This window comes from Rana temporaria, chromosome 10, assembly GCF_905171775.1.
Source record: "Rana temporaria chromosome 10, aRanTem1.1, whole genome shotgun sequence".
Classification (NCBI taxonomy): Eukaryota; Metazoa; Chordata; class Amphibia; order Anura; family Ranidae; genus Rana; species Rana temporaria.
The window spans coordinates 115278854-115306777 of record NC_053498.1 but is presented as its reverse complement, the minus strand read 5'-3'; the positions used below and the strand labels follow the sequence as shown (position 1 = coordinate 115306777).

Genomic DNA, 27924 nt, shown 5'->3' with positions numbered 1-27924 from the left:
ATAACAACCATGTCATACTTACCTCCAATGTGCAGCTTGTTTTGCACAGAGTGGCCTGAATATCCTCTTCTGGGATCCCCCGGTGGCTCTCGCGGGTCCTCCCCGCATCTGATAACCCCCTAGGAGAATCGCTCTCCTAGGGGGTTACCTTGCAGACGTGCTCCCAAGTCATTCATTCGGCATCCATAGCCACCAAATGTATGACTCGGCCCCGCCCCCTGTCGCCCGCGTCATTGGATTTTATTGACAGCAGCAGGAGCCAATAATAGCTCTATGCATTTTGCATTCCACTCTTCAGGAGCATACGCGTGAGTTCTATAAAACATGTGATAGAATGAGTTGCTGTATGGTTTGATCCCAAGGAAAAAAGAAAAAAAAATTAAATTATGAAAAAAACACTATCTACCATACTTACAAGGTTGACTATATAATAAAAGCATGGCACTGCAGTTCAGGGACCCCCAAATGGGGGCGTCTCCAACGGGAGCTAAGGTGGTGTGAGTGGCCTGCTGTCCAGCAATAAAAACATCAAGGGGAGACAGATTTCAAGGCATTGAAGTAGTCAGAGTGACCATACAGGTAAGTGCTGAGACCATGAATGAAGGACTTCTGAAAAAAATATATACATATTTATAGTATGACACGTGCAAGGTGTCCTGTGCTTTGTAAAGAACAGGGGGATTGAAGTACTAAAATGTATTGGTGATAGCCAAGGTGTAATGCCGCGTACACACAACCGTTTTTTATTACATTTTTTTTAAATGTCATTAAAAACTATCGTGTGTAGGCTCCAGAGCATTTTTCTCGACGTTAAATATGGCCATTAACAATTTAGAACATGCTTTAAATTTTCGCATCGTTTTTAACGTGTCGTTTTCCACGTCATGAAAAATGGTCGTGAATAGGCTTTAACGACGGGGAAAAAAACGTGCATGCTCAGAGGCAAGCTATGAGTCGGGAGCACTCGTTCTTGTAAAACTAGCGTTTGCAATGGAGATAGCACATTCGTCACGCTGTATCAGACTGAAAAGCACGAAGACTGAAAAGCGCGCATCGTCTCTCACCAAACTTTTACTAACACAAAATCAGCAAAAGCAGCCCAAAGGGTGGCGCCATCTGAATGGAACTTCCCCTTTATAGTGCCGTTGTACGTCACCGCGCTTTGCGCAAGCATTTTTCTTCCACGATCATGTGTATGCAAGGCAGGCTTGACAAGAATCATGTCGAGAAAAACATTGTTTTTCCTAGGACTTTAAAATGGTCGTGTGTACGGGGCATAAGTGAAAAGTGATGAAAAAAAAGTGATGAAGATATAAATGCATCACCAGGAATAAAGGTTGAATAAAAAGGTGTAAGAAATGAAAAGAGATAATCACCCATTATTTGTGGTTATAAGAACTTTAAATCCTCTCAAAACATTGGATGGTCAGTTGCCCTTAAGCCCCCATCCACCTTGAAATACAAGATTTCATCAATGGATCAATTCACTAAAGCCTCATTTCTTTCCTTCTCCTTCCTCCATTGTTACCATTTACAATTGTGATTTCTGTGAGTAACCATGACAGTAATCACAAGGCACAGAGCAGCTCTGATCAGCTCTGTACCATTTGGCTATATTTTGCATCATCAATGACAGCAGGAGCAGCTGCAATTACATACCTGGGAATGTGCAACGAGTTGACAAAAAGTGTTTGTTTTTAAATGGCCTGTCAGGTTAATCACTCATACTGTTTTACTACAATAGCTGGTATAAAGGAAGTTAAAGCACACCTTTCATCAGCATTATTTTGTGCTTCAAAGTGAAAGATAACAAAAGTAGACATGTGCATTCGCTTTCGTCCGAATTTCGGGTATTTTCGTTATCGTTTTAACAAACGAAAACGAACGCACAGAATCCGAAATCTAAAAGATATCACATAAAAAAAATCTTTATTTTCGTTTTTGTTGCTACAACAGTTCGATATAGATAGGAGATTCGACATGACACTAACAATAACAATCTGTGTCTATCGAATCTGAGGTCGAATGTGCCTAACCTTAACTCTATTAATCCAAGATTATTCTACATAGAGAGGAAAGATTCAACATTATAGAGAGAAAAGATTCGACATTATAGAGACAGTGTTGGGGTAGACCATTCGACATGAACGACAAAGATTTGACAAAGCAGCGAAAAACATACAAACGTCAAATCTGTCATTGGAGGCTTATGGTGTCTGTCGAAAGAACATTTGACAAGCAGCTAAACTGTACAATGCCACAATCGTATATTTATGGTCAAATGCTCGGCCCATAGGCTATAGAAGAATTTGAATGTTGGTTGACTAGTAATAATAATTTATAAATATAATTAATACTAGTGTCATACAACATTAGAATTCTTCTATAGCTTGTAGGTGGAACATTCGACCGGAAATGTACAATTGCTGCATCGCACAGTTTATCTGCTCTGTCAAATCTTCTTAGAACATTCGACAGACACCATAAGCCTTCAATGACAGATTCAACCTTATCTAATTCGGATTTTCGGACGAATGCATTTTTTAACGAAACAAAATAAATAAAAATAAATTTCGGGAGTAACTAAATAAATTCATTTTTTAGACGAAAACGAAATTCCGAAATCAAATTTTTCAGTGTGCACATGTCTAAACAAAAGTAGAATGCTTATATTTTATGAAGAAACTACCAAGGTAGCTGGTTACATGACAAAACATCAGCCTGAACTCTCATTTTTTCATTCAGCATAGATCTTGTGATCAAATTCCTAAAAGTTTGATCATATAACCAGCTTTTGTGAGATCACAGGAAAGAGGTTTTTGCAGATGAAATATTTTATGGCTTTTGTTAGTTTTTTTGACTTTACAGGAGCACACAGGTTAGTGTAGCGGGGTGAAGGTCTTACATTGAAGATAGGTCCACTTAAAAGGGACCTGTACTTATAAAATATTTTATTCCCATACTCACTTGGTTTTCACAAACCACAGTCAGGTAGTATTTAGAGTTTGTGAAGTGCTGGCAGTGTCTGATGTCAGGTATGTGCACTGGGTCAGGCCATAGAGAACAATGGTGGTCACACACACACCAAAGATGTCATCACGCTGTATGTCTGCTATTTGTCTGGACTACAATAATGCCTCCAACTGTAAAAACCACCAGCCAGGGGTGCATGCAGGAATCTCTGAATTTAGGGTTAATAATTCTAAAGATGGTCATACATGGATCGAAATTTCAATCCATGTATGACCAGGCTGAATGTACTGATCAACTTCTGTACAACCAGCTTGTCAGGTTTTTCCATATCGATCAGTGCTGCCCACTATAGCTGGCAGCACTAATCTGTGTATTCTGATAGTAGAGCAGTTTTTCCACTGTCAGAAATGAAAGGCACTGCAGGAAGATTACCCCATTCACTTTTAATGTGTGGGTGGGGGTATTGTGTTTTTGTTTTTTTCCAATCAACCCACAGGTTAAATAAAAAAAAATGAATAATGCATGTGCTGCTTAAGAGTGTTTTTTATAAAGGAAATATTTTAAGAAAGTCGGTTAATTTACAATTGTGCTTACCATGTAAGCCACTGCCTAACTACACTGAGCAAAATTATAAACGCAACACTTTTGTGTTTGCCCCTATTTATCATGAGCTGAACTCACTTTTTCTATGTACACAAAAGGCCTATTTCTCTTAAATATTGTTCACAAATCTGTCTAAATCTGTAGTGAGCACTTCTCCTTTGCCAAGATGATCCAACCACCTGACAGGTGTGGCATATCAATATGCTGGTTTGACGTGATGATTATTGTACACGTGTGCCTTAGGCTGGCCACAATAAAAGGCCACTCTAAAATGTGCAGTTTTATCACACAACACAATGCTACAGATATCGCAAATTTTGAGGGTGCATGAAACCCGAGCTGTTGCCCTTGAATTAAGCCGTCTCCAAAGGCGTTTCAGAGAATTTGGCAGTACATCCAACCGGCCTCACAACCGCAGGCCATGTGTAACCAGACCAGCCCAGGTCATCCAGCATATTTACCTCCAAGATCGTCTAAGACCAGCCACCCGGACAGCTGCTGCAACAATTGATTTTCATAACAAAAGAATTTATGCACAAACTGTCAGAAACTGTCTCAGAGAAGCTCATCTGCATGCTTGTTGTCCTCATTGGGGTCTCGACCTGACTGCAGTTCATCGCCGTAACCAACTTGAGTGGGCATACGCTCACATTCGATGGCGTCTGGCAATTTGGAGAGGTGTTCTCTTCATGGATGAATCCTGGTTTTCACTGTACAGGGCAGATGGCAGACAGCATGTATGGTGTTGTGTGGGTGAGCGGTTTGCTGATGTCAACATTGTGGATCGAGTGGCCCATGGTGGTGGTGAGGTTATGGTATGGGCAGGCGTATGCTATGGACAACAAAAATGGGTGCATTTTATTGGTGGCATTTTAAATGCGCAGAGATACCGTGACTAGATCCTGAGGCCCATTGTTGTGCCATTTATCCATGACCATCACCTCATGTTGCAGAATGATAATGCATGTCCCCATGTTGCAAAGGATCTGTACACAATTCCTGGAAGCTGAAAACATCCCAGTTCTTGCATGGCCAGCATACTCACCGGACATGTCACCCATGTTTGGGATGCTCTGGACAGCATGTTCCAGTTCCTGCCAATATCCAGCAACTTCGCACAGCCATTGAAGAGAAATGGACCAACATTCCGAAGGCCACAATCAACAACCTGATCAACTCTATGCAAAGGAGATGTGCTGAGGCAAATGGTGGTCACACCAGAAACTGACTGGTTTTCAAACCCCCCGACCCCCACTACAGTAAAACTGCATATTTTAGAGTGGCATTTTATTGTGACCAGCCTAAACACCTGCGGAATAATCATGCTGTCGAATCAGCATCTTGAAATGCCACACCTGTGAGGTGGACGGAGAAGTGCTCACTAACACAGATTTAGAGAGATTTGTGAATAATATTATAGAGAAATAGGACTTTTGTGTACATAAGATCTTTTAGTTCAGTTCATGATAAATAGGGGCAAACACAAAAGTGTTGCGTTTATAATTTTTCTCAGTGTATCTATCTAATATTCACACAATAGGAGATAAAATATTAGTATTATTATATAAGTTGAAGACACTGTTTCTCCTTAGCCAAGGAAGACACGAGAAGGGTGCAGGAACAACTGAAAGAGAAGAAAACAGGCAATATAGAAAATACAACCTACTACTCTTACATTACCGGTGCAGTATGTACTTGAGTGAACTTTTGTTTACTGCCAGCCGAGAGCAACAAAAATGTTGCAAAATAAAAACATATTCTACATATATACTTCTATCATCTACTTAGCAACCTACATTGAACCATGTGGAAGTATGACTCACTCCGAATGACATGCTCACGCCATCTAGTGGTCAGTAAAAGAATAGAACAGTCCATGTATAACATATTAGTTCATGAAATCCAAGGTGAAGGTAAGGACTTGCCCCTTTGACACAACACAGCCTACCTAGCTAACTAAATATCCCATTGTCCTTGGAACCCCAAAGTTCAATAGGCATTTTTCTAGCGGTGCAGTAACATGGTTAATAACTTTCCAGTAAATTCCCTTCTTCACAGCGATAACTTCAAAGCTACCTCTAGTAGTGATTATCCGCAGTGCCCGCAAGTAATCCAGGGCCAAACATTCATAGCCAAGCTGTAACACTTTGCACATAACAGCCCGATTGCTTCATAACCTCCCGCTGTGTAAAGGGCAAGGCTACCTTTTGGTATATAGCGCACTCAGGGGCGACCGCAGCAAAAATGACATCTTGCTTTAAGTTGGTCACCAAAATGTTTTGGTCTCCCCGACTTACAAAGGTCTGATGGTGACCCCCAGAGCCAGGTAGAACTAAAATTCCTCCTCAGGGTGCAGGTTATTAGGCATAGTGGGTGTGGTGCAAGGTTAAAATATTGGGCTCCAGTCACTTTGTGTAAAAATGAACAAAGAGAGTTTTATTTCTCTTAACAGGAAAATTGGGGAGAGGGTTTAGGGCACAGGACACCCTTAGGCAAATGCAATAGCAATAAAGGTAAACGCCACGGACAAAAATAAAACTAGGCAGAAAGCGATACAGAACGAGGGCCTTTAAGCTGAATACAGCAATCTGTATCTTGTAGAAACCACTGTCTCCTATGGCAACAAATTCTCCCACAGTATCTTTTTCGGTAGATCTTCCGGTTTAACTCACAGTATCCCACTGTAGATCCTTAAACTCAGCTTGCCGTCTTTCGCTAGACTTCTAGGACTCTTAGCCACCCGCTGGATTCCTGAGCTTCACCCACAGCTATGTTCAAGTTTTACTTACAGCTACCTGCCGTACTCCTTCAAGCTTTACTCACAGCTACCTACTGCCTTCTGGGTCTCTACTGAAGCTTTCCCACCACTTCACTGTCCCGGCTAGTGAAGTGTCTGCTCTGGTACTCCTTTAGTACTTCATCCTTTACAAACTTTCCTCCATTAATAGAAGTGGTTGTCCCTTTGTGGCAACTGCTTCTCCTTTACCTCCGACAAAGAACAGGCTCCCTTCAGGCTGAGCCTCTAACACATGCAGTTCTGACCCAAGCTTCGGTGTAACCTTGGCTGCTCCTCCTTTGCGATACCCTGAACTGCTTAAGTGGACCTAGCAACCAGCATGCCTCTTTAATAGGCTTCTCAACACACACCCACCCAGGCCGCAGCCTCGGGTGGGAAGAACCTTGATTACTTAACTCCTCCCAAATAAATAGCCTATCTCAGCATACACAGTGGTTAAATAAACTCCTGCTGGTTGGCTGAGACAACCTAGTTACCCATTACCTGAATATATGGTAATCCATCATTCTAATGCCAAAAACAACAATACCACCTATTGACAGAAGAAAAAGACTACCCCAAACCCAGACTTAGGACAGGAATCAGTGGATCAACCTACCAATTAGACAGGCTAGTTACCACCTAGCACAACTAGATTTATTAGCAGCCCTGTTTAGGACCAGGGTGCTACAAGTATTTGAAATTAGTTACTGAATATTGCTGTTCTATAATGCAGTATAAATATTTCTAATTTCTCCCAAAAATAAACTACAGCTCACAAAGGCACAAAGGGAATTTTTGTCTTCATTCTGGAAATAACTAGTAGATTAGCAGTGATCACTCATACCGTAGCGAAACGACAAGCAAGCTGTTCTCTCTCAGTTGTTATTCAACGCCGTCAGACAGAGCATGCTGGGATGATGGTACAATAGCTGAGTGGGCTAGCAAAGCATGTGGGCAAACATAATTTGAAACCAGCTGGAGAGACATAGGCTGCATGTCTATGTCATAGGACCATGCCAGCAAATGCAACAAAGCACACTATAATTCTGCATTTTAGATCCTGGATCAGAACTTCATATTTTTACATTTTGTCCGTTTCCAAAATTCCAGCATTTCTTATTCCAGTTTATTTTTTACCAACCTGCACCAATTTACATGTTCAAAACTTAGCCTACAAATATGATTTGTTCACCATTAATAAGTGCTGTTTAACATTAAATTAAATTGTTATCCGACTGAAAAAAAAGTAAAGATTAGCAGGGTCAAAATGCCAAACTGTTCAATTATTAACTGAGAATTCTGCAATTACTTGATTTTCTTTAGAATCTTGATGTGCTAATAAACATTCAATGGTGTGTGGTAAAGATGAATAGGATATAATGACTTCATCCACATCTAGACAGTGTTAAAACCCCCTCATTTAATTCCATGCAAACCAACGAATAATGTACTTGGCATTGCTAGCACTGTTGGACAGTGACCACCAAGAGCCCAAAGAGCAAAAAAAAAAAACATCCTGTACCCAAAAATATATACATACTGTATAGGCAGAGTATATATATATATATATATATATATATATATATATATATATATATATATATATAAACTTAGTCTCTGTTTCATGTTGTGGAAGTTGTGGTAGGTGTTTTTTTTTTTTTTTACCTCTCTCTCCCTTTCCACCTCCCTCTCCCCTCTCTCCTCTCTCTCCCCCCCCCTCCCCTCGTCGGACAGCTCTCCCAAAGGTTAGGAAGGACCCTCAGTGTTGCACCAGCTACAGCCCCATCTCCCTCTTGAACTCCGACACTAAGTTCCTGGCTAAGATTTTGGCCGTAAGGTTACAAGATCATATAGTTAAATTGATCCACCCAGACCAAACAGAGTTTATGAAAGGCAGAGAGGCCAGAGATAATACCATTTGGGCCCTTGATGTATTACATTGGATGCATAAAGGTCCAAATCAGATTCTGGGAGTAGTATTTTCAATGGATGCGGAAAAACATTCGATAGAGTGGGATGGGAATTTATGGTTGGAGTTCTGAGGGAGATGGGTCTGAGGGAACGGATGATGGGATGGGTAATGGCATTATATGCAGATCCCAGAGCAAGGGTTAAAGTTAATGGTAGATTATCATATTACTTTGAAATATGGAACGGACTAGGCAGGGGTGCCCATTGTCCCTATTGCTATTTGCTATGGTATTGGAACCTTTTATGCATACAATCAGAGGAAATAGGAAGATTAAGGGGATTGTTATTTGATCAACGGAACATAAGATATCAGCCTATGCAGACGATATACTGTTGTATCTTACGTTGCCTCAGATAGACAGATGGAGATAGACAGATTTGGCCTTGTAATAAAAAGAAATTTGGCCTTGTATCTCATTTTAAAATAAATACCAAAAAGTCGGTGTTAATGCCAAGTCATGTGCCCTTGGGGATGAGGAAAAAGTTGCAAAGATTCTTCCCCTTTGTATGGTGCTTTGATTCCATATTTTACCTGGGACTCATATAACCCTGGATGTAAAACGCCTATACAATCTAAACTGTAGACCTCTGGTTGTATCTATAGTAAAATAATTGCAGAAGTGGAGAAGCCACACCCTGATGTGGTTCAGCAGGGTAAATGCACTTAAAATGAGTGCACTTCTCAGGCTTATCTATGTCCTGCATGATATCCCCATAACTCTCCTACAGATATTTTTTAAAGAAATAAGGAGGGCCTTTATGACCTTTGTATGGGAAGACAAACATCCCAGGCTGGCATATGAGATTTTGAGGAGACCAAAGGGGGAGGGGGTAGCCCTCCCAGATATAGTATCTTATTATAGAGCCATGGCCCTGGTTCGCATTATGAACTGGCACCATGACTCTGATAGTAAACTATGGGCTACGCCTGGAGAAAACATTAGCAGGAAGGAACCTGACAGGAGCACCCTGGATTCCGGCCTCATACAGGGGGTTGTCGGAATATACATCACCATTGACAAAGACAATGCTATCTATTTGGAATAGAATGAACAAGACAGGAAGGTTTGCACCCCCAATATCGCCTATAACACCTCTGGAGGGTTTTCCCTGGTTTCCCCCAGGGGAGGGGAAAGGAAGTCTAGAGGGCTGGGCAAGGGAATGGGAGGGAAATTGTGCTGGAGTGGCCCCACAAGAACATTTTTTCCATTGGGAGACCTGGTACCGAAGTTGGTGGAAGTATCAATGGCTGAACGGAAACACCGCCAGTTTGCGGACTTGATTAATAAGTGGAAATATCAGATGAGACCAGCAAACCCTTTGACTATTTTTGAGGAGTGGTGTGTTAACTTATCAGAGCCGGGCCATATGTTAAGGTACAGGTTGGCCCGGAGTGACCATAGTATGACAACTCCTTATTACATCTGTGAATGGGAAAGGGAGCTGTGCCATAACTTTACATCAGAGCAAGTAAAAAGGCTTATGGAAACAACACACCACTCCTCAATAACCTCTTATATGCAAGAGATGTCTTACAAGTTTCTAACTAGCTGGTATCGCACAACGTCACGATTGGATCAGATGTATCCATCGGTGGATGCCAATTGTTGGAGGGGGTGTAACCAAAGGGGCTTGTTTCTCCACCTGTTGTGGCATTGCCCCAAGATTAAGATATTTTGGAAAGAGATAGCCCCCTGAATTAAAAAAAATTACACTTAGACCTATAGAACTATCACCACTACACATTCTGTTCCATGGGATGCCATCATCCATTAAGTTTAAAAAAAAAAAAGAGTTACCCCACATTTGTTAAATGCAGAAAAGACGTTGATACCCAGATTCAGGAAACAATCCAGATGTCCCACCATAATGGATTGGAAAAAGGAGGTGGAGAGGATATTGGAAGCAGAGAGATGGGTACATACAGTCAATGACCAGCAGAATAAATGTAAAGATATATGGGTGGGATGACTATACTACTGCTCTGAAATAGGGACAGACTAAGCCCTTTGGGCTGGATGGCTTGGGGGATGTGTGGGGTGGGGGGAGATTGGGGGGGATTATTGAGAGGAGATGGGTTCTTTTTTTTTTCTTCTTCTTCTTTCTGCCCCCCTCCCTTGGGGAATTGCATTGAAGAAAAGATCGGATTCAATGAAAGAGAAGGAACATTCAAATATTTTATACACTGGTTATTATTTTTCACTGCCTGTGGAGTAAGCACCCAAAAGTGGAACTTCTGCTTTAAGCACTCCTCACCCCCTTACATTGCCACATTTAATTTTTTTGGGGAGGAGTGGGGGCTTTGGTAGGAGTGGAACTTCCTGTCCCAATTCCTACTTCCACCTACGGGCTGCCTAGGTGACTCCTCCTCTAGCCTTAGGTGGCCCCTACCTCTAGGCGATCTTCTGAGGCACGTGACAGGTCCCAGGAGATCGCCTGTCCACTCCTAGTGCGCATTACGACTCATGCATGCGCAGTGAGTGTCCGGCCATGAAGACAAAAGCTGTCATGGCCGGGTGCCCACAGTGTGAATAGAGCATCTCTGGACCGTGGAGAAGGTAAGTGTCTGTTTATTAAAAGTCAGCAGGTACACTTTTTGTAGCTGCTGACTTTTAATAAACATAAAAAGTCTGGAACTCCACTTTGACTATCTTGCATGACCACACAATGTTCTAATCAGATGAACCAAATTGGTCACGATACCCACTTAACGTTAAAGTGGGCATTTACTAAAAAAGATTTAGGGCCCTGGAAAACGCTGTTTAAAGCCTACTGCTTGGTTGGAGTGCCACTTTCTCCATTGTGGGCCTTCAAGTAATCACACTATACAGTTATGATCCCATACAGAAATACACAAGCAGCTCACTGTGCACCTAGGAATGTAGCAACTTCCAATAGCAAACACTTCTCAGTGGTGTAATTGCAAAAAAAGAAGGTGTCATGCAGAAGATATTGAATTCTTAGAAGAGTCCATCAATAAAACAGCATTCATTTCTTAAATAGGAACATTTTGAAAATATTGCATTCTGTTCTGAATGCATTTTTGAGAAATTTTAGAGAACTTTCTGAGCACTATAAATACGGTAATTTAATGGTGCTGGCTGATGAATAGCAATCAGAAATTCATGAAATAAATCTAAAAAACAAGTGTATCATTAATGATGTCAATCAAATTAATATGTGCAAACACAATGATTATTCATGCATATCACAAATAATGTGCCAATATGAGAGTGAATAAATATCAAGTAATTAAATACAAAAGAAAGTCTATATTAAGTACATTCAGAGTATGTGCTTAAAGTGTGCGCGCTCCCAGTGCTAAGTGCTTAAATCTCATAAAGTGTGCCACCAGTGTTGAAAGATGTATTATCCTCTTACCAGATAATTTTGATCTCCAGATTATAAAAGATCATAATAGGCATATGGTTAAAAGATCACTAAAGGAAACATTTATTTTGCTGAAACGACTGTTTACAGGGTATAGAGACATAATAGTTAACTGATTCCTTTTAAAAACGATTAAAAATAGATAAAAATCAATCATATAATGTGCCTCTTAGATGCAAAAACGAAACTGAAACTAGTTTAGTCTTTGCATGTTATTTTATGCCTCTGTGCTGGACAGTGCCATAGAGAGTCATGGCTAGGAAAACTAAACTAAACTCTCCCATGACTTTTTTCATAAGGAGCAAGACAACCAGGAAGTGTCCAGAACAGACTAGTATTACAGCAACATCAGAGCAAAAACGAGCAATGAGGACATGAAACCAGGACTGCAGTAAGGTAAAGGAAGCTATTTAGCTAAAAAAAAAAAATCCTTTAGTGACCCTTTAAGATGTATCCTTAGGTAGCCAATCTCATTCTCACAACAATGCTGGTCTTAATATATCCTTACACAATAGTCAGCTTCCCAATCTCCAATCATTCGTATCTGGACTCGCTGAAAGCCACAGTTCAGCTCTCCCTTTCTCTCGGGCAATGATGATTGTATCTTCCAACTATCGATATTCACTTGTTGATCAAATGGGTAGTTGACTATAGATCAATAATTTCAATTTTCTCCATTAGAGCTTCTCATTTCACTGACTGTGAAATTGTGGGATTATATTGGCACATTATTAGTTGTTTGATATGCATGATTAATCATTGTGTTTGCACATAATAATTTGATTGACATCATTAATCATTAATGACACACTTGTTTTTTTTATTTTTATTTTTTTTTATTTTTTTTTGCAAAGCCTTGCTTTTGTGTTTTTTTTATTTTTTTTATTTATGCACTTTTTTAATTTCAATAATTTTTATTGAGAGATTTTTAAAAGATAACAGGCGTCCAAATAAACAGCTCATGCAATGAGACAATATCAGTAACAAAGATATTACATTCCAAAGAGATTCCTGAAGAGAGAACCTCAAAATCCTTCCCCCAATAACACAAGTGAGCATCCAAATAAAGAAAAAGAAGAAAAAATAAACCAACATTCCCCATCCTCAAACAAGGCTGTTCGACCAGCCCTGGGGCAATGAGTCCTCCTAAAAACATGTCGGGGAAACTCCCCAGCGGGTCGGGCGCATCGACTCCACCCCCCAGAAGCCCCTACGGGGTCATACTGCTTCTCAGGGGATGCAATCGCCACACTCCCACCCCCGGCTATAAGCCTAAGTGCAACTATAAAAATAAGTGAGGATGGCAAACACTCTGAATGCCTAAGCGCAGCCATGTATGGTAGAACAGAGGGAGGTCATATATAGTATCACAACCTGCAGTAGAGGAGCCAAGGGAGGCAACAGAAAGAAGGAAAGAAAAGTGAAGCAGAGAAAGGGAGAAAAACGCGCCACCTCCGTCAGGGAGTAGCACGAGCGGTCAAGTTTCCGAGCTGCACTCCCGGTATTAGAGAAAGATTACAGAAGGCGGCCCAGGGTTCCCAAATCGCCATGAATTTCTCAGTTTTGTCATGGAGTTTGGCAACAATTTGTTCTTGTATCATGATCCAGGATACTTTCCTCCTGAACCCCCGGAAGGGGACCCTAGGTTTCTTCCAGGCCTTGGCAATGGACATTTTGGCACCCAAGAGAATAAAAAAACGATAAGGCCTGGGAGCATTTGGGTAGATCAGGGACACACTGGTTTAGAAGAGCTATGCTAAGATGGGGAGTAACCACCAGCGCGGTTAAGGAGCTAATGGTGTGGAAAACCTTTTGCCAGAAGGATATAATACCACCAAGTGTGGAGCATGGAGCCCTCCAGTTCGCATCCCCTAAAGCACACTGGCGAGGTCCCTGGAAATATCCTTGCCAACCTGGAAGGAACATAGTACCATCTAACCAAAACTTTTAAACTAGCCTCTATGAGAGAAACATTGAGAATACCTTTATATGATCTCTGTGCAGCTTGGAACCAGACCGCGGTATCCCACGAGCCGTCCACGTCCTCCTCCCAGGCCCGGGCATAGGTCGGCTTGTCCCCTTTAGATGCGAGTGCTGTGTAGATCAAGGAAATGCCTCCCCTCTGATCCTCTGCAGAAGAGCACCAATGCTCATAGGGCGTTATCATGGGGGGTACCTTTTTATTGGTCCAAATAGAGTGTATAAAATGGGAGATTTGGGCAAATCTGAAGAGCTCTGAATCGGGCATCTCCAGTTTCTTCCTACAATGGGACAAGGAAATCGGGCCTGCCAGAGAGAGAAAGTGGCCAATACGGTAGAGCCCCTTATCAGTCCACCACCGAAAGGTCTCGATGTTCAAACCCAGGGGGAAAGCTGCATTATGAAACAAATGTGCTAGGGGCCTAAGGGAGGATGTCAGATCATGTAGTCCAAAGAGCTTTGCGCTTAAGGCTACAGAGTGCGAGAGATTGGGGGACAATATGGCAGGTCTAACCCTGGGATCACACCAGAGCAGGTATGTTTTTTTAATTTTTTTAATGAATTTATGATTGCTATTCATAAGACAGCACAAACTTTTTGTTTTCTTTTTTCTAGTTTGTTTTATCCTGTATTCAGGACTGTATAAAATGCAGCAGTCTTATTGGAATCTTCTAGAACAAGGTTTACAATACATTATATATTTGAGCACTGCCTTAGGCTAACATGTCAGGGGAAATCTCTTTGAAAATTTAGCATATGCATTGTTCTTGATACTATAAAAGAAAAAACAAATTCCTTGTGCCCAATTTTTTTTCTGGTGTTTCCAGTGATGGCAAAAGGACTGGACATGAGAAATTCATTGCAAAAGGACTGGACATGAGAAATTCATTGTGTTATTTGGAGAGATTTTTTTTTTTTTTATAACATCCAGTTTATTGGAAAAGTAGACAGCGAAAGATCAGAATTGGGAGGCGCAGCTCCCACATTTGCGTATTACAAAGTATAGGCAAATAATTGAAAGGCGCAACAACACAAGTCACGTCAGAGCAGAGTTCAGTAAATCATGAACGAATTTCGACAAGACATGAACATGTAACATATATGGCAGAAGAAAACTTTTACAAGTTAAACGTAGGTTTGTAATGCAGAAGGATCATCATACATTCAGTATATACCTGTGTCAAGGCAGCTTTTCAGCGTCAGAGAGGAAAGAAAGTAGATAGAAAAGCGTGAAGAGAGAGAGGGGGAAGAGGTATGAGAGGGATGGGAAGGAGGGGGTTTAGGTACATGGGGGAAGGAACGGGTGAGAGGGTCCAGCGGAGCGCCCGCTGGTCAAATGTGCGGAGCAGAGCTACATTTGTGTATTCTGAGTGGTCTAGGCCATTGACATTGTCTGTTCGTAAGCAGGTGAGAGTTTAAATTGTACCCAGGGGGACCAGGTTTGAAAGAATTTCTCGGTATGTTCCGAGGACTGGGCCACAGTTTCCTCCATGTTGTAAGTTTCCGTTATTCTGGATAACCAATCGCGGATCGAAGGGATCCGAGTGGATCTCCAATGTAAGGGCACTAGGGCCTTAGCTGCATTCAGAAGGTGCTTGGTTAAGGAGTTTTTATAGGAACGGTAGGATACATTTGAGATGTGTAGGAGGCAACATGCAGCATCAAGTGTCATCTTAGTTTCAGTGACCATCCGGATTACTTTACATACCGTCTGCCAGAAGGAGGCAATCAAAGGGCATTGCCACCATATGTGGAGGAGGGTGCCCCTGTCCTTGCCACATCTCCAGCACGCATCAGACGTCTGTGGAAACCAAGAGTGTAATTTTACTGGCGTAGCGTACCAGTGGGTGAGCAATTTGTAGGCAGTTTCCTGCGCTCTAGTGCTCAACGAGCATTTATGTGCAAAAATACAGGATCTCTTCCATTGGGATTCTGAGATCGGGATATCCAGGGCTTGTGTCCATCTCTCTCTGAACCTGTCATCTCCACTGACCGGTTGATCTCGTAGCCATGTATAAGAAAGTGAGGTTGCCCTCTTCACGGGCTCGCCTGCCAGGCACACTGACTCCAACTCCGTGGGCTCCCTACTGAAATTATGTCTCCTGAAATCACGATTTAGATAGCTCCGTATTTGAAAGTAGGTCCAGAGGGGTAGGTCCGGAGTGTCGAGGTCAGTCTTCAGGGCACTAAAGTCTTTAAACGTGGCGTCATGAAAGCAGTCTGTGGCCAGTAGGGGCCTGGAGGCGTTACGAAGGCGGAGGGAACGGTTCTCTAGTCCGGAGGGAAAGTCAGGATTATTGAGAAGAGGCGACAATGGGCTTAAGGTTGTAGACAGGGTCGACGTTTTTAATAGTGTATGGAATACTCCTAGTGAGGCCCCCAGAAGTGGGTGTTTTTTTAAGGAAGTGGGATATTTGGTCCAAGGGATCCATGGGGCAAATCGTAGTGGGATGGGGCATACGTCTTCCTCCACCTTTACCCAGTCTTTAAGTTTGAAGTGGCAGTGCCAGTCAATGATTCGTGTGATATGGGCCGCGAGATAATAATTCTTAAAGTCCGGAACGCCCATTCCTCCCTTGTGTTTAGCCAGTGCCAGTAGTTTAGCTTTTATTCTTGGGGGTTTGTGGGCCCAGATAAATTTTTGTTGAATTGAGGCAATGGATTTAAAAAATTATTGGGGAATTCTGATCGGTAGGTTACGGAGTAAATATAAAAGCTTTGGCAATATGGTCATTTTGCAGATGGCCGCCCTGCCGAACCAGGAGAAATTGCGTGTATGCCAAGTTTTCAAATCCTTATCTATTGTTGTGAGAATAGGTGGGAAGTTACGCTCGTATATATGTGCTATGTCTGGAGTCAGCCACACTCCCAAATATTTAAGGGCAGCTGGTTCCCACCTAAAGGGGCAAATGGATTTGAGTTTGTCTAATGCGTGAGCCGGTATAGTGATGTTCATAACCTCCGATTTCGTTAGGTTAATTTTCAGATTTGATATGTGGCCGAACACAGAGAATTCAGTCATGAGAGATGGTAGGGAAGTCTGGGGCTGTGAGAGAAAAAAAAGTAGGTCATCCGCGTATGCCGCAATTTTATACTCCCTGTCCGCCAAGGAAAAGCCCCGTATCAGTCTGTTGGCTATGACTCTCCTGATGAATGGCTCAAGGGACAAGATAAAAAGGAGAGGGGAGAGGGGGCAACCCTGCCTGGTGCCGTTATTTATTTGGAACGTCTCGGACAGGGAGCCATTAATTTTAATTCGGGCTGACGGGTTATTGTAGAGGGCCGACACCCAGGACATCATGTGCGGCCCCAACCCTATGTGTCGGCATGTGCTCATCATGTAATCCCATGACACACGATCGAAGGCCCTCTCCGCGTCTGTCGACAGGAGAAGGCCCTCGATCTTCCGGGAGCGCGCTGCATATATTAAGTTGAGTGTTTTAATGACATTATCCCTCGACTCCCGACCAGGCATAAAGCCTGCCTGATCGGGTCCTATGATGTCATGCAAGGACGGTCTGAGCCTATTTGCCAATATTTTTGCCAGCAACTTGACATCAATGTTAAGGAGCGATATTGGCCTGTAGCTGGCACAGTTTTGAGGATCTTTGTTCGGTTTTGGCAGGACTGCAATATGTGCTGAAAGGAACGTGGCCGGCATGTCTCTAGGGGAAGCTAGGGAGTTTAGGGCTCTCCGTAAGGGGTCAACAATTATCTCTGTGAAGGTCTTATAATAAATGGAGGTGAATCCGTCCGGGCCTGGGCTCTTACCCGCTTTAAGATCTCCAATTACAGCCTGTAATTCGGAGTTAACTATGGGGGACTCCAGAAGTTGAATCACTTCTGCCGACAGAGAGGGCAGATTGGAGTTTGCTATGTAGTCTCGGATTGTCTGACTTCTGCTCCCAGAAGAATCAGGGGGGTCACTCCATGGGGCGAGATTGTACAAGCCTGAGTAGTATTCATGGAAGTGCTGGGCTATTTTTTCTGTGGTGACATCTACCTTCCCTAGCTTATTGCGTATGCCCATGATGTTGTGTGCATGGTTCGCATCCTTCAAAGCCCTGGCAAGAAAACCGCCGGACTTGTCGCCATGTTCGTAATATATTTTATTTTTGAAAAAAATAAATCGCTTGGTTTTAAGGTCTAAGAGCTGTTGGAGTTCCTTTCTGGCGTCTAAAAGTGAGCAAGCCGATTTTTCAGAGAGGGATTTTTTATGGAGCGTTTCAAATTTATGTATTTTGTCGGCAAGGAGTCTAATGGCTGTTTCCCTCTCCCTCTTACGGTGTGTTCCCAATCTGATCAGTTCCCCCCTTATTGTGCATTTGTGGGCTTCCCAGATTGTCAATGGGTCCATGCCCTCAGTGGTGTTGAGCTGAAAAAATTCTTTAATGGATGAGGAGATGCCTGGTAGTAATTGTGGGTCAGTTAGTAAGGATGGATTCAGTCTCCAAGAATTAGGTTTGGGAGGGGGTCTGTGCAGGTCAAGGGTCAACGAGGTCGGGGCGTGGTCAGAAATGGATTGAATTCCTATGTGTGCGTCCGTTATAAGATGGAGGTCTCTTTGGGTAGTGAAAATATAGTCAATTCTGGAATGTCTGTTGTGGGGGATCGAGTGGTGAGTGTAGTCTCTATCTTCTGGGTGTAAAAAGCGCCACGAATCTACCAATTGCATGGAGCCTAGTAGGGATTTGATTCTCTTGAGGATCTTGTATGTGATTGAGGATTTCCCTGTAGAAGTATCTACCAAGGGGTTCAGCGGTATGTTGAAATCCCCTCCCAGGAGTATGCAACCAGAGCTGAAGCCCTTAAGCATGGACACCATGGGCCTGATTTACCAAGCCTTTACTCCATGACTCATGGAGTAAAAGCAGGAGTAGCAGCCGTTTGGCCATTTACTAAAGAAATACGCTGCTAGTGCAGTGTATTTCCCTAGTTACTAATGTGCTCCGTGCGCCCAGGAGAGGGTGCATTGTGCACCAGTACAGACCTGGCGCACGGCACATTAAACTATAAATTGCGGGGGTTTGGGCGGGAGTTTATTAAGGGGGGAGGTGGGGGGATGCAGGGGAAGTGAAGTGACATGTGTTTTGAAGTGTTTGGCGGGCCGAATTGAAAGGGAAAGTGTTTTTTGAAAACAGATCCCCGTACGCTTGCACAGTGCGCCTGAACCTCGGGAGGTTCATTTGCATACTGGGCATGCGCAGAGAGAAAAGTCAGGGATTCCCGTGCGCCCTGTCAGTACGCCGTGAAAATCTTGGTAAATACCAAGCGGCGTACCCGTGAATGCGCTGCGTGACGCGGCGCACGGGAATCTCCGAGCTGTTTTCAGCCCTGAAGGGGAACTCGGCGCCAAATTTCAAACTTGAAATCGGCGCGGGTCCCCCTTCAGGGCTACATTAGGCTCTTAGGCTTGGTCCGGAACGTGAGGGGTTAAACCCGCGCCGATTCGGCGCGGGGGTCCCCCCCAGATCCAAACCAAGCCCTCATCCCAAGCATGCAGTCTGGCCCGGACAGGAATGGGGGAGGGGACGAGCGAGCGGCCCCCCCCCCTCCTGAGCCGTACCAGACCGCATGCCCTCAACATGGGGGAGTGTGTGCTGTGGGGGAGGGGGGCACTGCCCCCCCCACCCCAAAGCACTCTTGCCCCCATGTCGATAGGGACAAGAGCCTCTTCCCGACAACCCTTGCCGTTGGTTGTCGGGGTATGCGGGCGGGGCTAATCGGAATCTGTGAGCTCCCTTTAATAAGGGGGCCCCCAGATGCCGGCCCCCCACCCTATGTGAATGAGTATGGGGTACATCGTACCTCTACCCATTCACATGGGGGAAATGTAAAGTAAAAAAAAAACACCACACAGAATAAAATATTTTATTAATCTGCTCCGGAGCCCCCCCTTTCTTCTTTAGCTCTCTTAGAAGGGGGGGTTTCTTCTCTCCCGATCTTCCGCCGGGACCCTGGGCTTCGGTGATTTCTGCCGGGGGAGGGCGCCATCCCTCGGTCCTCTCCGGAGCCTTCCGCCGGATGCCCCCACCCCATTTAAGCTCTTTTTCATTAGGGAGGGGCATCCGGACTTCGGGGTCTTCTGCCGGGGGATGGCGCCTATCCCCCGGTCTTTCCGGTGCCTTCCGCCAGGGTTCCGGTCTTCCTGGTCTTCTGCCGGGGGTGCGCCAACTCCCCGGTCTTTTCTCTTCTGTCTTCTCTGCTCCCTCTTCTGCCTGGCTCCCCCGCGGAGCCAGGGCTTTCTTCCGTCTTCTTTCTTCTCTCTTCCTTCTTCTGCCTGTCTCCTCCGGGAGCACAGGGCTTGTCTCCGCTGTCTTCTCCCTTCTCTTCCATTGGATGTTGACACGACGAGGTCCGGCGCTGGAATGCCGTCTGAGCAGTGGGCATGGACTTATATAGGGCAATGCCACCATGTGACCTCAACCCATGTGACATCACATTCCCATCATGCCCAGGGAATGTGATGTCACATGGGTTGAGGTCACATGGTGGCATTACCCTATATAAGTCCATGCCCGCCGCTGACACGGCATGTCAGCGCGGAACCTCGTCGTGTCAACATCGAATGGAAGAGAAGGAAGAAGACAGCGGAGACAAGCCCTGGGCTCCCGGAGGAGACAGGCAGAAGAAGGAAGAGAGAAGAAAGAAGACGGAAGAAAGCCCTGGCTCCGCGGGGGAGCCAGGCAGAAGAGGGAGCAGAGAAGACAGAAGAGAAAAGACCGGGGAGTTGGCGCACCCCCGGCAGAAGACCAGGAAGACCGGAACCCTGGCGGAAGGCACCGGAAAGACCGGGGGATAGGCGCCATCCCCCGGCAGAAGACCCCGAAGTCCGGATGCCCCTCCCTAATGAAAAAGAGCTTAAATGGGGTGGGGGCATCCGGCGGAAGGCTCCGGAGAGGACCGAGGGATGGCGCCCTCCCCCGGCAGAAATCACCGAAGCCCAGGGTCCCGGCGGAAGATCGGGAGAGAAGAAACCCCCCCTTCTAAGAGAGCTAAAGAAGAAAGGGGGGGCTCCGGAGCAGATTAATAAAATATTTTATTCTGTGTGGTGTTTTTTTTTTACTTTACATTTCCCCCATGTGAATGGGTAGAGGTACGATGTACCCCATACTCATTCACATAGGGTGGGGGGCCGGAATCTGGGGACCCCTTTATTAAAGGGGTCTCTCAGATTCTGATAAGCTCTCCGCCCGCATACCCCGACAACCAACGGCCAGGGTTGTCGGGAAGAGGCTCTTGTCCCTATCGACATGGGGGCAAGAGTGCTTTGGGGTGGGGGGGCAGTGCCCCCCTCCCCCACAGCACACACTCCCCCATGTTGAGGGCATGTGGTCTGGTATGGCTCAGGAGGGAGGGGGGCGCTCGCTCGTCCCCACCCCCATTCCTGTCTGACCAGACTGCGTGCCTGGGATAAGGGCTTGGTTTGGATCTTGGGGGGGGGGCACGCTATTTTTTTGGGCCCCGGTTTAACCCCTTATGTTCCAGACCAAGCCTAAGAGCCTGGTATGCACCTGGAGGGAACCCACCTTATTTTTTTTGGGGGGGTCTGGAGTTCCCCTTCATGAACAGCGATCTGTCATTTACACATGTCAGTCCCATCCCCCCCCCCTACAGTTAGAACACACCCAGGGAACATATTTAACCCCTCCCTCGCACCTAGTGTTAACCCCTTCCCTGCCAGTGGCATTTTTTGAGTAAGCAATGCATTTTTTACAGCACTGATCGCTGAAAAATGCCAATGGTTCCAAAAAAGTGTTCGATGTGTCCGCCATAATGTCGCAGTACCGATAAAAATCGCTGATCGCCCCAATAACTAGTTAAAACAACAAGAAAAAAAAAATTTGTAGACGCTATACCTTTTGCAAAAACCAAACACTAAACGCTATTTGCGATTTTTTGGAACCAAAAAGATGTAGAATACGTATCGGCCTAAACTGAGGGGTTTTTTAGTTTTTTGAATATATATTTTTGGGGATATTTATTATAGCAAAAAGTAAAAAGAATTTTTACATATGTGGGCGGGACTTACGCAAGTCCCGCCCACATATATAAACATCGTTCAAACCACACATGTGAGGTATTGACGCGTGCGTTAGAGCGAGAGCAATACTTTTACCACTAGACTTTCTTTGTAACTATAAACTGGTAACCTGGAAAAAAAAATAAAAGGTCGCCTATGGGGATATTCACGGAATTCATTTTGGCCCCATTGCAGGAGTGTTTCCAATAGTAAAGCGTGACATGTAAGGTATCTATTTACTCAGTGTAACATCATCTTTCACATTATCCCCAAAAATTGGGCTCACTTTTGTGTTTTGTTAATTTTTAACCACTTGAGCCCGGACCATATTTCTGGTCAATGACCGGGCAAGTTTTTGTGATTCGGCGCGGCGTCGCTTTAACTGACAATTGCGCAGTCGTGCGACGTGGCTCCCAAACTAAATTGGCAACCTTTTTTTTCACACAAATAGATTATTAAATGTGCGTGTTTACTTCTGTCTTTAACACCTCCCCTTCAGGCTGGAAAGCATCAGATCAGGGGAAACAAAAAAAAAAAAGCTCTCATTCCATTGCAGCTTGGTTCCTACATGTGTGATGAACTGAGCATGCTCAAACACTTAGAAAAAAAATATCCTTTCTTTTTAAAAGGTGAAAAACACTCATTGGATGCTCATAGAGCGTGGTTTGGGTTAATTGCAGGTGTGCCCAATTACAAGCTCACCCAAACTAGAGACTGCAATTTGTTCATGTGATTTCAATTGCTTCATTACTAGCACTGTTATAAAAAGCTTGGATCGATCATTCCTCAGCTGCCCTCAGAAGGGGCAGGCTGGCAGAAATGCTGTTGCTAAACACAAATGTGGTTTGTTGCATGGGTTTTGTTTTATTTTGCCAATGGTTTTGGTTTATTTTTAAATAATGTTCACTTTGATGTATTTGTCTATGTGGCCTTATTTTATGAAAAATGTGTAAAGCTATGGTTAATTAGAATTTTGAAATGTATTTTTGTTTGTTTGTCTTTTTTTGCTTTCCTTGTTTTGTTGACCAATAAAAATTACTTTAAAATTGTTAAGTTTGTCTTTTGTTACTTTTTCATGCTACATATGTTGACAGCTGCAGCTGAACTAGGTTTGGGCCTAACAAATTATGTGTGATTTTTGTCTAAGCTTCTTTCCTGGTGTGTAATCATGAAATGTTTGCCATGTTTATTCTCCCTGACTTTAAAGACAAAAACTGGTAAGTATTTTATTTATTCTGCAGTGGTCCTCAGCCCTCAAGTACCCCCGACAGGACATGTTTTGGGGATTTCTCTTATCAAGAATTGCTGTCCAGACTATTTTAAAGCACATGTGCAAGATGAAGGAAAACCTGCAAACATGGCCTGTGGGGGGGGGGTTTGCTATTGGTGGACAGGCTTGACGTGCTGATTTACAGCACTGTGCTTAAATCTAGCGCAAGGCAATCCTATTCAAATTGTGGGTGTTTGAGGGAAGCCAAGTGAGTGTTAGAACCCCTGCTTTGTGTTTTTTTATTTTTGTGTTGAGCTTTGTGTCCCTTTTCTTAAAATTGGCTTCACTTCCTGTCACACAGCTGAACAGGAAGTGAGGTTAAAACCCTACCAGTGTCATTTCTTGGGGACACCGGTCAATCTAACTAGTGTCCCCATTAAGCAAATTGCACTCCAGCACTGCTGTGTACACCCCAAATCATGGGTCTTCAAACTACGGCCCTCCAGTTGTTCAGGAACTACAATTCCCATCATGCCTAGTCATGTCTGTGAATGTCAGTGCATTACAAGGCCTCATGGGATGTGTAGTTCTACAACAGCTGGAGGGCCGTAGTTTGAGGATCCCTGCCCCAAATGATTATTTAGTTTGGGGTTTAGTAAAGGCAAAGCCACTCTGCAGTACAAGCATAGTTGCTGAAAATCTGAGAGGAAGCACTGATGGTTTTAACATCCAATCCTGTAGAAGCAAAGTTGTTTTGTTTTCTTCCTTGCTTTGCACTTGTAGGAGTGGATTTGCCTTTAGTAAATGGACCCCAAAGTCCAAGATCCCTAATAATTTGGGGTGTACACAGCAAAATGCTAGAGTGCAATTTACATAATGGGAAACTATTTAGATTGATCTGTGTCCACAAGAAAATATATTAGTAAGGTTTTACCCTCACTTCCTGTTTGGCTATGTGACAGGAAGTGAATGAATTAGAAAGGGTGAAGACACCTCACAAATGTTGTCACTATCAGGGGTGCAGACATCCCCAAAAAAATGAGCAGATAATACTTATTTGCAAATTAATAATTTTTTAGTTAACATTGGGTGGGGTGCTCTAACACACATTCCTACATATTAGCAACGCTCTATCCTGGCCTATTGGCATGGTTATATTTTCTTAGGGCTCTCAATAAAACTCTATGAAATTTGTGCTTAAACTAGAACCAGGGGCGGACTGACAACTCATGGGGCCCCCGGGCAATAGAAGATTATGGGGCCCCTCTGGCTTACAGATGACCACCACGCCAGGAGGTAGTGCAGAGGCGGGCAGCTAAAATCTTGGGATATTCACATTAAAAGCATGTCATTTTCGGACATATCAGGGACAGATCTAAAAAAAACACAGATTTTTACATACTGTCCCTGGTTTTACTGAGCCTGGCAACCCGGATGGGGCCCCCTAGTGGCATGGGGCCCTCGGGCAGTGCCCGAGTGACTCAATGGTCAGTCCGCCCCTGACAAGAACTATAATCAACAAGTTTTATTTTCTTTCATTTTGGATAGAGTGAGGGAGGGTTATAGGCCGTGTCAGTTTATTTTGGATTATCTGTGTCCAATTGGGGAGATTTGCCTTCACTTCCTGCCCCATAGCCAAACAGGAAGTGAGAGAAAAACTATGCAAATTAACCACTTCCCGCCCAGCCTATGGCCGATTTACGTCCGGGAAGTGGTTACACAATCCTGACAGGACGTCCTGCAGGATTTCATGCCGCACGCGCCTGTGGGGGCACGCAGCGCGGCGATCGGTGATGCGGGGTGTCAGTCTGACACCCTGCATCTCCGATCTCGGTAAAGAGTCTCTCACGGAGACGGAGACTCTTTACCACGTGATCAGCCGTGTCCAATCACGGCTGATCACGATGTAAACAGGAAGAGCCATCGATGGCTCTTCCTCACTCGCGTCTTACAGACGCGAGTATAGGAGAGCCGATCGGCGGCTCTCCTGACAGGGGGCGTTCGCGCTGATTGTTTATCAGCGCAGCCCCCCCTCGGATCACCACACTGGACCACCAGGGATGCCCACCCTGGACCACCAGGGTGTGCAAAAAAAAAAAAATTATAGAACAAAAAAACAAAAAGCATTAAAAAATAAGAAAAAAGATGCCAATCAGTGCCCACAAATGGGCACTGACTGGGAAAATCAGTGCCACCCCACAGTGCCCATCCATGCACAGTGCCCACCTATCAGTGCCCACCTGTGCCACCCATAAGTATCCATCAGTGCCACCCATAAGTGCCGCCCATAAGTATCCATCAGTGCCACCCATAAGTGCCGCCCATCTGTGCCGCCCATCAGTGCCGCCTATGAGTGCCCATCAGTGCCGCATAGCAGCGCCGCCAATCAATGCCACCTCATCTGTGCCGTCAGTACTACCTCACCGATGTCCATCAGTGCCATCTCATCGGGGCCCATCAGTGCCGCCATATCAGTGCCCGTAATTGAAAGAGAAAAACTTATTTACAAAAAAATTAACCTAAAAAAAGAAAAAGGTTTTTTTGTTTCAAAATTTGCAGTCTTTTTTTAGTTGTTGCGCAAAAAAAAAAACGCAGAGGTGATCAAATAACAACAAAAGAAAGCTCTATTTGTGGGGAAAAAAGGACGCCAATTTTGTTTGGGTACAGTGTTGTATGACCGCGCAATTGCCATTCAAAGTGCGACAGTGTTGAAAGCTGAAAATTGGCTTGGGCGGGAAGGTGCGTAAGTGCCTGGTATGGAAGTGGTTAAGGGAATCCAGTGCCCCCCCAGAACTAGTGTGTGGGTCCCCTGAAAATTACTGGGCGGGGTTATACAAAAACAGGGTGTGACCTTGACAGGAAGGGGTGGGTCATTTTTCTATTAGGAGGTGCAGATATGTAGTCAGGCCTAGGGCAGAACCAAACCTTAATATACTACTGCATATTAGGGCTTATTTAGACCGGAACCGATTTACAGCGTGTTTTTATATTGTGGGAGGAAACCCACGCAGGCACAGGGAGAACATGCAAACTCCATGCAGATGCTGTCACGGGCGGGATTCGAACCAACGACTCTTTTGCTGCTAGGTCAAAGTGCTATACACTACACCACTGTGGTGAACGAACATGATTGCAGCTGAAAGCATGAGATCTATTTTTTTTTTTTTCAATACCATGCTTTCCAGCCTTATTGACCCCGCCTCCCTCCATAAAGAGGACCTGTCACACACTAGTCCTATTACAAGGGATGTTTACATTCCTTGTAATAGGAAGAAAACTGATCATTTTTTTTTTAATTTTTTATTTCAGTGTAAAACATTATAAAACTAAATAAAAATAAATAAGAAAACCCCAAAAAAAATTTTTAAAGCGCCCCGTCGCGACGAGCTCGCGCACAGAAGCAAACGCATACGCGAGTAGCGCCCGCATATGAAAACAGTATTCAAACCACACAAGTGAGGTATCGCCGCGATCGTTAGAGTGAGAGCAATAATTCTAGCCCTAGACCTACTCTGCAACTCAAAAAATGCAACCTGTAGAATTTTTTAAACGTCGCCTATCGAGTTTTTTAAAGGGTAAAAGTTTGACGCCATGCCACGAGCGGGCGCAATTTTTAAGCGTGACATGTTGGGTATCATTTTACTCGGCGTAACATTATCTTTCACAATATAGAAAAAAATTGGGCAAAATGTATTGTTGTCTTATTTTTTAATTCAAAAAAGTGATTTTTATCCAAAAAAAGTGCGCTTGTAAGACCGCTGCGCAAATACGGTGTGACAAAAAGTATTGCAATGACTGCCATTTTATTCCCTAGGATGTCTGCTAAAAAAAAATATATAATGTTTGGGGGTTCTGATTAATTTTCTAGCCAAAAAATTGTGATTTTCACATGAAGGAGAGAAGTGCCAGAATTAACCCGGTGGGCAAGTGGTTAAAGTACTCATGGCTATAAAGAATAGAGTCATTGCTCATTAAAAAAAAAAAAAAAAAGGGGGTCCCTCCAAATTAAATTACCAGGCCCTTCAGGTCTGGAATGGATATTAAGGGGAACCCCGCCGTAAAAACCCCAAAAAAAAAAGACGTGCGGTTCCCGGCAAATATCCATTCCAGACCCTTCAGGTCTGGTGTGGATTTTAAGGGGAACTCCACCCCAAATTGAAAAAAAAAATGGCGTGGAGTCCCCCTAAAAATCCACACCAGACCCTTATCCGAGCACGTTGACCTGGCCGGCCGCAGAAAAGAGGGGGGGACAGAGTGCGGCCCCCCCCCTCTCCTGAACCGCACCAGGCCACATGCCCTCAACATGGGGAGGATGTCCCCATGTTGATGGGGACAAGGGTCTCATCCCCACAACCCTTGCCCGGTGGTTGTGGGGGTATGCGGGCGGGAGGTTTATCAGAATCTGGAAGACCCCTTTAACAAAGGGGACCCCCAGATCCTGACCCCCCCCTGTGTGAAATGGTAATGGGGTACATTGTACCTCTACCATTTCACCCCAAAAAAAATGTCAAAGTGATAAAAATGACAGTAGCCGGTTTTTGACAAATCTTTTAATAAAGTCTTCTTTTCTTCTTTCCTTCGGGGTTCTTCCACTGCTTCTTCTCGTCCACATCTTGCCCGACGTCTTCTTCTATCTTCTCAGTCCGTCCTTCCGCCTTCTGGTCCCGCATCTTGCCCGTTGTCTTCTCCGTCCGCCTCCTCGTCTGCATCTTGGGTCTTCTGCGGTCTTCTTCTCGGTCCGCCGCCTTCTCGTCCCCTGCGTTTGAATTGTAATTGGCCGCCGTTTTCCCGCTCCTGGGACCCGCCCCCCTCTGACGCCACAAGTAAACTCCTTAGAAGGTCATGTGCGTCAGAGGGGGGCGGGGTCGCAGAGCGTCACACAGCGGGGGAATTCAATTTCAATCGCGCCGCCCGGAGAAGAAGTTCCCGCCGTGTCACACTCATGTGACCCCGCCCCCCTCTGACGCACATGACCTTCTAAGGAGTTTACTTGTG

The 27924-nt window shown here is 44.3% G+C and overlaps 1 protein-coding gene across 1 annotated transcript in view; it reads right to left on the bottom strand.

Annotated features, from left to right (window-relative positions):
- Positions 1-27924, bottom strand: part of TTC12 (tetratricopeptide repeat domain 12) — a 226308-nt gene that overhangs the window by 31443 nt on the left and 166941 nt on the right. The window lies entirely within an intron of this gene.